At 44.1% G+C, this 12,315-nt stretch overlaps 1 protein-coding gene across 2 annotated transcripts in view; it reads left to right on the top strand.

The window, feature by feature from the left end:
• Nucleotides 1–12,315, top strand: part of FLOT2 (flotillin 2) — a 115,424-nt gene that overhangs the window by 53,636 nt on the left and 49,473 nt on the right. The window lies entirely within an intron of this gene.

Raw genomic sequence — 12,315 nt, 5'->3', positions numbered from 1 at the left:
TAAGCTAAATGTAAATCACTTCTGTCTGAAGCACAAACACCATGGGTTTTACTGTTCATCATGTCTGGGGATAAAGCAATAAGGTGTAACACTACCCAAATTAAATTTCTACTTTTTTTTTTTTTCTTCTTCACACAAGTAGAGTTTTTTTCTTTTGGTGGTAGTTAACCACTTCAATACAGGGCACTTTTACCCCTTTCCTGCCCAGACCAATTTTCAGCTTTCAGCGTTCTCGCAATTTGAATGACAAATACTACATGCTACACTGTTCCTCAACAAAACTTTTATCGTTTTTTTAAGAGAGAGCGCTTTATTTTGGTGGTACTTATTTCACAAAAAAATTAAAAAAAAACTCAGTGGTGATTAAGCGAAAAAAGGGTGAAAATTAAAAAAAAAACTTTTTTTTCGTTTCTATTAAAAAATTTTGCTATTAAGAACATTTTCTTCATGAATTTAAGCCAAAATTTTTACTGCTACATTTCTTTGGTAAAAATAACCCAAATCAGGGTATATTATTTAGACTTTGTGAAAGTTAGAGTCTACAAGCTATTATACCAATCATTGAAAATTGATCACACCTGATGTACTGACGGTCTATCTCATTTCTTGAGGCCCTAACATGCCAGGAAAGTACAAATACTCCCCAAAAGACCCCTTTTTGTAAAGTAGACCGTCCAAGTTATTTAGTAAGAGGCATGGTGAATTTTTTGGAAGTTGTCATCTTTTTCCATCAGTTCTTGGGAAAATGAAGAAATTATTTTTTTTGTAGTAACAATTTTTATTGATTTTCATATATATATATATATATATATATATATATATATTTATTTATTTGAAAGAGAACAAAATAGAAGGAGCACATCGATGGTAAAATCTGCATGGTTACAAACATAATAACATCACATAGCTACCTTGGGGAGGCTATCAGAACAGCACAGTTGGAGAAGGGTGGGATGGGGAGAAATTATCCCATGAGTGCCATACGGCCTCGAACACAGCTGTCGAGCCGGAATGTATAGCAGTCAGGTATTCCATCTGTCGTACATCAGCAATAATTTTAAACAAAGTTGACATCGAAGGCGGTATAGTGGATAATGCTTCTTCTGGCCGCAGTCGAAATATGTATGGAGAGTTTCCTGGACACCTTGGGAAGACCTGGGAACGGCAAGCTCAATAAAAGGTATAGGGGCTCAAAGGGGAGAGAGGTATGTAATAATTGTAAAAAAGACAAAACCTCTTCCCAAAAAGGGACAATGGATCCACAAGTTCAGAACATGTGGAAGAGGGAGCCAAAGTCTTTCCCACAACGCCAGCAGGCAGAAGAAGCATTCAGGTTAAAAGTATGAATAACCTCAGGGGTTTTGTACCACAACATCAGAATGTACCAAAATATCAGAATTTTGTATGTATTTTCTTTATAAACCACACAGACAGAAGATTTAGATGCGTTTTCCCAAATTTTCTTCCACTGTGTTAGATCGATGTCACATTGCAAAAACTGGGACCACTTGCGCATGTAATGGTGAGTGTCAGAGAGGGGGGTAGTGTCCATTAAGCGTTTGTATGTATTGGAAATTATACCACTTTGATGTGGGCCCTGTATACAAAGACGCTCAAAGGGAGAGGGTTTCACAAGAGTCAAAGTGGGGGACATGGTGGAGAAAAGCTGAAGGTATATATAAAAATGTTGGGAGGGCAGATCTTTTTTCTGGAGGCATGAGAATAGTTGCAACTTCCGAGTAACAGGATGTACTAGGTGGCGCAATTGGAAAAGCCTGGGCTTGACCCAAGGGAGCATCCGGGACACGGCCAAACTATCTGGAAGATTGGGGTTAAAGAGGATATTAGTCAGTGGAGAGCAGTCTGAGGTCAGTGCAAACCTGGTCCTACATTTCTGCCGAATACTCATGGAAAATTGCATGGAGCCGAGGAAGAGACGGTGGAAAGGGGCAAGGTCCACCGCCGAGGATGACCAGAGGAAAGAGCAAGGATGAATCGGAGTTAATTCTAAGGACTCAATCTCAGTCCACAGATTGGGAGGAAACTGGGTGGACCATGACGGAATGAAACGGAGGTGAGTAGCATAATAGGTCACGATATCTGGTGACCCTAGGCTTCCTCTAGAGCGCATGGACAGTAGCAAATTGTGTGCAATTCTATGCCGCTTATGCCAGATGAAGTGTAGAAGGGATTTCTGGAGGGAATGTAGTTTGGACATGGGAACAGTAACTGGTAGAGTCGCAAATAAATATAAAAGTTTGGGTAGTACAGTCATCTTTATGACGTTGATACGTCCCAAAAATAAGGGTAGGGTATCCCAAATCTTTAAGGAACGGGAAATAGCTATAAATAGTGGGGGGAAATTGGCATCATAAATAGAAGTGTAGGAAGAGTTAAGATTAGTACCCAAATATTTTAAAGAATGGGTGCACCATCGATATGGAAAAGAGTCTTGGAGGGATGAGAGAACAACTGGTGGTATGTGGAATGTGTGAGCGCTTCAGTCTTGGATGTGTTAACCTTATAACCCGAAAGAGTCCCGAATTGTCGTAAAAGTTTATGTAATGCTGGGAGGGAGATTTGGGGGTTCGAGAGAGTAAGGAGAATATCATCCGCAAATATGGATAGTTTGTATTCACGGCCATGAGACATTACCCCCTTTATGTCAGGATGGGCCCGGATTGCAATGACCAAGGGTTCCAAACAGAGGATAAACAATAGGGGAGAGAGTGGGCATCCCTGCCGCGTACCATTCGACATCTGGAAAGGAGGTGAAAGAAAGGAGGCTAGTCTGACCTGTGAGGAAGGTTGAGAATAAAGAGATTTTAAAGCTGCCACGGAAGCCAAACCTCTCCAAGACCATAAACATATAAGGCCAGCTGAGGCGGTCAAAAGCTTTTTGGGCATCTAAGCTCAATAAAAAAGTGGGGATGGAGGACCGGTTAACCAAGTCAACCAGATCAATAGATCTTCTGGTATTATCCGCCGCATGTCTGGCAGGAACAAAGCCAACCTGGTCTCTGTGTATGAGCTTGGAGATGAGCATAGATAACCGATTGGTTAGGATCTTAGTAAAAATCTTGTAATCAGAGTTCAATAGAGCAATAGGACGGTAATTATCTAAGATGGAATGGTCCTTGTCAGGTTTGGGAATCACAGAGATATATGCACAGGAAAAGTTGGCTTGGGGAACAATACCTCTGAAGAAATCGTGATAAAGAGAAGATGGGGAGCTAGGATACCAAAGAAAGTCTTGTAATAGGAGTAGGGAAGTCCGTCAGCAGTCAAAGTCAGCACAGCCAAAGTACTAGTTCAGGTAGCAGGCATGAACATGGTCCATGAAAACTCCTGAGTCATTGCAGACAGCAAGCAGAGATATGGTCAGCACAGCCAAAGTTCTGGTTCAGGTAGTAGACAAGAACATGGTCCATGAAAACTCCTGGGTCATTACAGGCAGCAGGCAGAGATATGGTCAGCACAGTATTGTTGGTCCAGGCAGCAGGAAGTAACATCAGGCTTTAGGGCCTCAGTCATGTAAAACCAGGCCACAGGGGTAGAGGCTTTGTCCCACCCAATCTCTTCAAAGCCTCTGGACTAACAGACCCTGATCCGGGAATTACAAAACCCAGTGAAAACCAAAAACTGTTTTTCTCTACTCTGAAGCCCCTCACATATGTGAGACCGCTGTGTTATCTTGCAGCCCACTGCTACAGTAGCAGGGCAAAAGATCAGTTCACGTGGCAGGCAAAAAACATGGTCGATTTTAACAGGACGAGATCAGTTCAGGTGGAAGGCAGAAAAGCGGTTTAGAAACAATCCAGATGGCAGGCAGAGGTATCGTCGGTAAACAGGCCAGGATCAGTTAACGTGGAAGGCAAAGGCATGATCAATCAAGGCAGCAGGCAAATGATCAGCACGGATTTTAGAAACTGGGAATGGCAGGCTGTTAATAGTAAGAGGAACTAATATTTTAGTGACATCACATCGGATGCAGTCTCTGAAGCATAGGCCTGGTTGGGAGGGGCATTGTGGACAGTAAACACTGTTGTCTTTCCTAACTCCTGCCGCATACCCGTCATTTTTTCTTTTGGTGTCTTCTTCCTGATTCTGTGGGTGGAATGGTTTCTGGAAAATGACACTCATGAAGTCTGCTCACACAATCAGAGAAAATGTTTTCTGGGGGGGATCCTTGCTATAGACCAGGCCAGTGATTTCTTCTATATATTTGAGGAAGGTGGCGGGTCTTTCTGTTGACTTTTGATGTCAAATGCATTGTAAATGGCCAAATGGAAAAAATAAATAGCAACTTTTTTATACCAGAAGAGGGACTTTTTTTGTTGACAAATAAGGCTGTTGCATCTGGTCATTTAAATCCACCCCCCCATGAACCGATTTATAATAGTGGATACATTCAGGTTTTTGAATGGGACTGCATCTTCCAGGAATTTCCACCGAGGTGTCATTTTGGATGGTGGGCAGGACATAAACATCTCTTATATCTCCACTTTAAGGCCAACACTTCCTTGCTTCTCAGACTTGCGGATTCCTCCCTTTTGTAGCCTTCTGGTTAGTAAACTTTGCGGGAAGCCCTTTCTATTTTTTTTCGGGTGATACCGCAGTCTAAGGTTTTCTCACAGTACAGATGCTGGAAAAGGGGGAGACTGGTATAGTTATCAAGGTAGATATAACCTTTTTGGAACAGTTGGAATGCCAGGTCCCAAACAATTTTGCCACTTGTGCCGATGTAGGTTCGGCACTCGGGGCTGGAGCTGGGAGTCTTTGCCTTTGTACACGTGAAATGCATGCACATATCCTGTAGCTCTTTCGCAGAGCTTGTTCAGCTTCAATCCATACCTGGCCCTTTTAGTGGGGATATATTGCTTGAATCCCAGCCGGCAAGTGAAGTGGACAAGGGATTCATCCAGACAAATTTGTTGCTCAGAAACAAAGTTTCGCAAATCTCCTAGCAAAATAATTTTAGGGGATGGATTTTGTATACCTTGTCATAGTTGGGATGATCTCTGGGAGGGCACTGTGAGTTGTCATTGTAATGCAGGAATCGCATGATCAGATCATAGTGTAACCGGGACATTACAGCAGAATAGATGGGCATATGATGGATGGGGTTGGTGGACCAGTAGGCATGCAGTTTGTTTGTTTTTTGTTTTTTTTGTAAGCCCCATGTCAAACATAAGGCCCAAAAACAATTTTGACTCGACTGTGAGACGACGCCATAGAAAAGGACTGGCATAGCATGTGCTGGGATTATCAATATACTGCTGAGCAAAAAGGTTTCTGGTCCACAATGTATTGCAGGGAAAAACAAATAATAAAAAAAAAAATTTCAGTATTGGTCTGCACACCTGGCTGTGTGGTGCACTAATGGCTGTGGTGACAGATACACCGATGGGCTGCACTGATGAATGCACTGATAGGTACACTGATGGATGCACTGATGGGCTGCACCGACAGGTACACTGATGGGCTGTGTACTGATGGGCTGCACTGACGGGCTGTGTAGTGACAGGCTGCACTGACAGATGCACTGGTGGCACTGACAGGGACTCTTTATTAGGACCAGTGCGGTGCACAGTAGTGAAAGGATTTGAAAATTTCACTGTTCCTAGGTTCTCCTCCTCACACAAGATCGGTGTGTGAGGAGGAGAAGATAGTAACAGTGAGTCATAACTGTGTATTTACACTTATGATCAGCTGCGACAGGTCACAGCCGATGGCGTGATGACATTTTATGATCTCACAGCCGATCACGTGGTAAAAAGCTAATTTCATTGGCTCTTTACCTCCATTGGGGAATCACTGTGTTCGAGGGACACAGCCTGACTGGTATGGCCGCACTGCGCACCCCCATCCACAGGAGGACATATGACGCCCACTCACAGGGAGAAGACCGCCTGGCTGTCAATCCTCTATAGGCCAGGCGGCAATGTGTTAATCACCACTGGGTTTTTTTATTTTTTACTATATAAACAAAACATACTGAAAATTTTGGGGGAAAAAACAGGTTTTTCTGTTATAAAATTTTGCAAACAAATCTTTCTTCATAAAATTGGCTCAAAACACATTCTACTACATTTTCTTTTGTAAAAATAACCCAAATCCGTGTATATTATTTAGTCTGTGTTTTACATTATACAGTTTACAAACTATGGTGTGTGTATATATATATATTTGAAAATTGATCAGTCCAGATGTACTGACTGCCTATCTCATTGTAATTTTTTGTTACAATTTTTTTTGAAAGAGGAAGTTAAATAAAAAATGTTTTTGTTACTGTCACCAGTGTAGTATGTACTGTCACCAGTGTAGGATTCTTCTATCACCTTCCAGGACAGCACACCTGAGAGATGAGTGGCTCCTCCCTACAGAAAACAATCAATTTACAGCTGTTATAAGTCCCCTTCCTTCACCTTGCCCTCTAGTATTGATTGTGTTTCTCCCTACAACAGAATGTTTGTTATTTTTGTGACAAGAATACCAGGGAGGGTCGGATGGTACCCCTGTGAGGGAGGCTGGGGAGGGTCGTTCCTTCTCACAGGTCACCCCCAGTTGGTACCAACACTCCAATCTTGCACCCTTCGAGTACAAATTGCTGCACTTTGTTTTTGTTGACACTAGAATAGCTAGAGAACCTTTAGGTAAACTGTTTTTTAATGGCCAGGGAAAGAATTACCCCAGCCACAAAAGACGTTTCCGGCGTAGGATCTGACCAGAGTGCTAGAAGCCTTATTGAAGCACCCTTTTGAACCAACAGAGGAGGTTCCTTTTAAGTTTTTAACATTAAAATTATTTTTTTTTTGTTGGCTATCACCACGGCTAGAAGAGTTGGAGACCTACAAAATTTGTTGGTCAAAGAACCCTTTTTGTTGATCCTGCTAGATAGTCACCCTTCAATAAGGAAGCTATCGTGGACAGGTACATCGAATCTGGCCTAATAGGACACAGGAAATAACTTTGCCTTCCTTCTGAGATAATCCCAGGAATGCAAAAAGAAGAGAAATTCTGCCATCTTGATATGCGGAGGTGTCTCCTCACTTATCTGCATAGGGCCAAATATTTTGGGAGGTCAGACCATCTGCCAATTTATTATGCTGGACCATGGAAGAGGCTTCAGTCTCCAGGTGGTCTCTAACCCGCCCCCAAGCCTTCCCCATGCTCCCGGGTCCTAAGGAATCTGAATGGGGAAACGTTCGACATCCGCCCAGGCAACCAGCACCAGATGAATGGGCCGTGGGCGGGACGAGGCCTTCCCTCTGGACACCATCTTGGAGGCTATGGCATGAGCGTTTAACTTTTAACTCCACGTGATAGCTTTCTTTCCTCTGAAAATCTATTCGCACAATGTACATGGGTTCAACTCAATGATCTATCAAATGATCTAAAGTTTTCCATTCTCTTAAGACCAGCCACATTGACATTGTTTGCCTGCAGGAGACCAGATTCTCCTCCACCTCCGCTCCCAGGTATCTTTCTCCCAACTACCCTGTCTTTTATCTAGCTTCGGCTCCAGAGGAACGTAGGGGGGTTTTTTATTGCCTTTCGCTGCCACCTATTTGATTGCAAGACACAGATTGCAGATCCCTCGGGTAGATATCTCCTTCTTCAAGGAGCCCTAAATAGCCAAGATGTTCCCGCTGGTTATGTATTATGCCCCCAACCAATTCCAACAGGTTTTTCTCACACCTTCTCCAGGTTGTTTCTCACCACAGCTTGGGTACCCTGATTTTTTTAGGGGACCCGAATGTCGCACTGGACTCCTTGGCTGATAGGCACTTCGCCCCAGGAGGTTCCCCGACTCACGACCTGACGGAGGGGAAAATGCGCAATTTATTGCGCTCTCATGGATTGATTGATGTTTGACGGGAATTTCACCCCCATGCTCGGGATTTTACCTTTTGCTCTGACCCTCACCATAGCTTTTGTCAGATTGATCATATTTTCATGCCCTTTCGCTCCATACACTCCATTGACCTGGTCCAGATTCTTGCATCTCCCTGGTCGGATCACGATCCACTCATTTTGACTTTGTCCCTCACAGGTAATTCTGGCCTTCGTTAGCTCTGGAGGCTCAACGACTCCCTTCTCACGACACAGGACACTTTACAGCAAGTACATTCTAACATATAAACCTTCTTTGCGGACAGTGTGGCTTCTGTGTCCTCCGCAATCTCCTTATGGGAAGCACACAAAGTCACAATGCTTGGCCACCTTATTCAAATTTCCTACGCAAGCGGGAACGGAGACTTTGGGATCTCACGGCTCGTCTTGAGGAGGTGGAGGCGACCTGCCAGGACACGAATGGCCCGCAATAGCATCGCTGTGGATCAGGCCCTTCGTTGGGCCAGGCATAAATAGTTTTCTTCTGCTAATAAGCCAGGTGCTATGCTAGCTTGGAGGTTGAACTCTTCCAGTTGCCTCCATAAACCCATCAAATTGCGTCTGGCGAGCGGTGATCTCTCATCTACTTCTAAAAGCACAGTGGACTCTTTCGCTGCTTTTCTATCCTCCCTTTATTCCCCTTTGCTATCGATAAGGCTGATGCCTTTTTTTGGGATCTTGACCTCCCATCTTTGCTGACATTGGCGCATGATACGTTGAACGCTCCTGTTATGGACTTGGAGGTGCTGCAGGCCATTAAGTCCATCCGCTTATCAAAAGCCCTGGGTCCGAACGGATTTTCTGGTCTTTATTACCGCAAATTTTCTTCACTCTTGGCTCCATTCTTGACTATCTACTTCAACACCATGCACAAGGTTAGTAAGCCTTCTCCCGACTCACTCCATGCCCATATTTCCATGATACCGAAAACGGATACTGACGCCCATGAACCCCAAGCCTTTCACCCTATCTCTCTACTAAATGAGGACATTTGGGTAAAATCCTGAGTTCGCGTGTCAATAAATTATTTTACAAGCGTTGATTCATAGGGACATGGTCCGTTTTTGTCCCGGGTTGCCAGGCAGCAGATAATGTTCAGGAGGTGGTGCACCTTATCTCCCTTATGAATTGCCACAATATTCTAGGGTTCCTCCTCTCAGTGGACATCTATAAAGCGTTTGATACTCTCTCCTGGGATTACCTCCGCTACATCCTAAATCGCTGGAGCTTTAGGAGTTCCTTTTTAACCTGGCTCTCGGCGTAAGTCTACTCCAGAGGCTTTGGTTTACTATGCGGGCTTCTCCGATTCTTTTCCCATTGACAGAGGAACCCGCCAGGGATCTCTCCTTTCCCCAACCCTCTTTTTTTTTTTTTTGCCCTTGAGCCCCTGGCAATTGTGATTCGCATGGACCCGAATATATTGGGAATCCCCTATGCTGGAATGTCGTATAAAGTGAATCTATAAGCGGATGATGTTCTGTTGACTTTGACCAACCTGATAACGACGCTTCCGAACCTCCATTCTCTGCTATCCCGGTTTGCGGAATTTTCAGGTCTCCAGGTTAACCCCCACAAAACGACTGTTTTAAATGTCTCTCTGCCGGACTCCAGTTTCCCTTCTCCAATCTTCTTTCCCGTATCGCTGGGCAACCTCCTCTCTCACTTACCTTGGAGTACAATTAACCCCTTCCTATTCACTTTTTGTTGCTAACTATTATCCCCTCTTGCGTATGGTTACTTCCCTTCTGCGTTCTTGGCATTTTCCATCTCTGTCTTGGATAGGGCGGATTAGCGCCGTCAAGATGACGGTACTCCCCAAATTCCTTTATTTTTTCAGGATGCTCCCGGTCCAGGTTCCAGGCCAAGACTTGGCCTTCGGCCGGAAGGTGCTACAGGATGTGGTCCCACCCTAAGGTAGGTTGCAGTTAGTTGATTATCCTCTCGGGTGTGCCGTCCTGGAAGGTAAAGGAGAAAAACAACTGTTAGACATATCAGTAATGGCATTTCTACGAACCTTCCAGGACGACAGGCCTACTTCCCTTCCTATTGAAGAGGAAAAAAACCTCCCAGGTTAGTAATTGGTCAGTGCCTTTTGTAGAATTATTCCTGTGTGGACTGGTTTCAGTAGTTACTTTATTACAGACTGGACAGCAAGGGGAAGGGAGGGGACTTATAACAGCTGTAAATTGATTGTTTCCTGTGGGGAGGAGCCTCTCATCTCTCAGCTGTACCGTCCTGGCAGGTTTATAGAAATGCTGTTACCGATAAGTTTAACGGTTCCATGTTCTAAAGGCTTAAGGTTTTTTACCTTCATGCATTCTATGCATGAAGGTAAAAAAACTTCTCTGTGCAGCAGCCCCCCTAATACTCACCTAAGCCCTCTCTCGATCCAGTGATGTGTGCTGGAGTCTCGGTCATCTTGGGACTTCCTCTTCTCATTGGCTGAGACAGAAGCGGGAGCCATTGGCTCCCACTGCTAATCCCAGCCAGTGAGAAGAGAGGGGGGCAGGGCCTGAGCCGCAGCTCCGTGTCAATGGACACACTGAGCAGCAGTTGCCCTCATAGCAAGCTGCTTGCTGTGGGGGGCACCCGACAGCAGGGAAGGGCCAGGAGAGCCTGTGGGGGACCCGAGAAGAGGAGGATCTGGGCTGCTGTGTGCAAAACTACACATAGCAGGTAAGTATAGACATGTTGGTTATTTGTTCCTTTAAAAAAAAAAAAAAAAAGCCTTTCGAATCACTTAAACTTTTTTTTTTTTTTTTATACTCTATGTCCACATAGTGTATTGTAACAGTAATCATTTGAACTGTCATGAATGGCTTTCATACATGACTCACATGGTACAGGGTGATGGGCAAACTCACAGCTAGCACATAGTACTTGGTGCTGATTGGACTAGGTACCATGTGGTCACTGGTGAGCAATCACAGATCACCCACAGTAGTAAACAATGATATCCTGAATGCATTCCATTTATGACTCTTGTTTCTTGCGTGATGTGATTGTACAGCGATTACTTGGTATCACTTTGACCTGATACTAAACACCGCACCAGACACAGCAGTTGCAGATTGCACCACTGTGCACCTTGGGAGACTTGCAGGGCGCATGCCTGGGGAAGCCGCTAGACAGCAGTAAAATTGTTGGCCAGTTGGCAAGTGGTTAAGCAGCCTGTCGCTTTCTTGGGGCATTGATGCTTGTCAGCTGTCTCCATTCATTTTCATGGTAACTTACCTTAACCGCACATTTAGCCTTTATAGCATGTTAATGAAGTGTTGGATGCTCTGCTTTGGAAGGGGTGGGAGCTGCTGGTTCAGGCTCTGAGAAGATTGCTGAGAGGCTGAGCCAGGTGCCGGTCCAGGCTTCTGGGTGGATCCTGACCATATGGTTGGAATTCTCCTGTAGCCTGGACTGGCTCTCTAACATCACCCAACAGTTGACTTCTGTCAGCTGAAAACAGGTCACAGGAGTGTAGAACAAACTGCATTCCTGTGATCCACAGAAGTACAGCCAATGAGCTTTTTAAGCATTATTGCAAGTGGCCAAGCTTTTTGTGTTGGCAAAGTCAAGTTGGACCAAGCCAAGTGTCAGATGAAATTATACAAATCCATCTTTCATAGAACTCCCAAAAATCCCTGCTACCGCACCACAACTTAGCCATGCAGATAATTTTTTACATTACTTCCCCTTTAAACACTTCCCCACCAGAAAAACAGCACTTTCATGGGCATATAACAAGCATTCTTGAAGCTTTTTCAATGCTTCAACAAGCAAACAGTTCATAAATGCTATAGGCGCATTAATGAGCATTGTTTCTTTCTTCATTATCGACACATATGTGATCGAGCCCTAAGGCACTCCCAGCTGCCGGTTTACATTTGCCTCCTAAAATATAATGCAAGGCTTATAGTTCTGCATTGTACACAACTGTGTCAAGTTTAAATGAGCATTTAACCCTTGCAGTGGGAGTGGGGGGGGGGGGGGTCCCACTGCAAGATTTTTTTTTTTTTTTCCCCAAATCCTGGGGCTGGCCTGTAATTTGTGAGGTTGTTCATCTGTTTAATGCAGTTACATAAAGAGCACTGTGCAACACAGGAGAAATGTGAATCGCGTAATGGAATGAAAATAATTTTCTCCTAGAGAATACATTAGAGAATTACTGCAGCCAGCCTTCTGTATTGGCTGCAGATTTGATCACCATGTGCCATTTGTGCTGTTGCATTAGGAAAAGGTCATCTACGTTATGGCTTTTCTGATTACGTTCTACAAATACAGCAAAATTATGTTTTGGAAGACTGAAAAAACAATTAGGCCTCGTGTACACTGCTGCTCCTAAACATGAGTTTAGGAGCTTTTGGGATTTTTTGCCAAAGCCCCTGAACTCAACTCAATAAAAGCCTATGTTTCCATGCACACATA

Source organism: Staurois parvus, unplaced genomic scaffold (genome assembly GCF_062004578.1).
Source record: "Staurois parvus isolate SC_StPar_1 unplaced genomic scaffold, SC_StPar_1.0 ptg000299l, whole genome shotgun sequence".
Lineage (NCBI taxonomy): Eukaryota > Metazoa > Chordata > Amphibia > Anura > Ranidae > Staurois > Staurois parvus.
The sequence above is the reverse complement of the archived record's forward strand: the minus strand, read 5'-3'. Positions and strand labels throughout refer to the sequence as shown.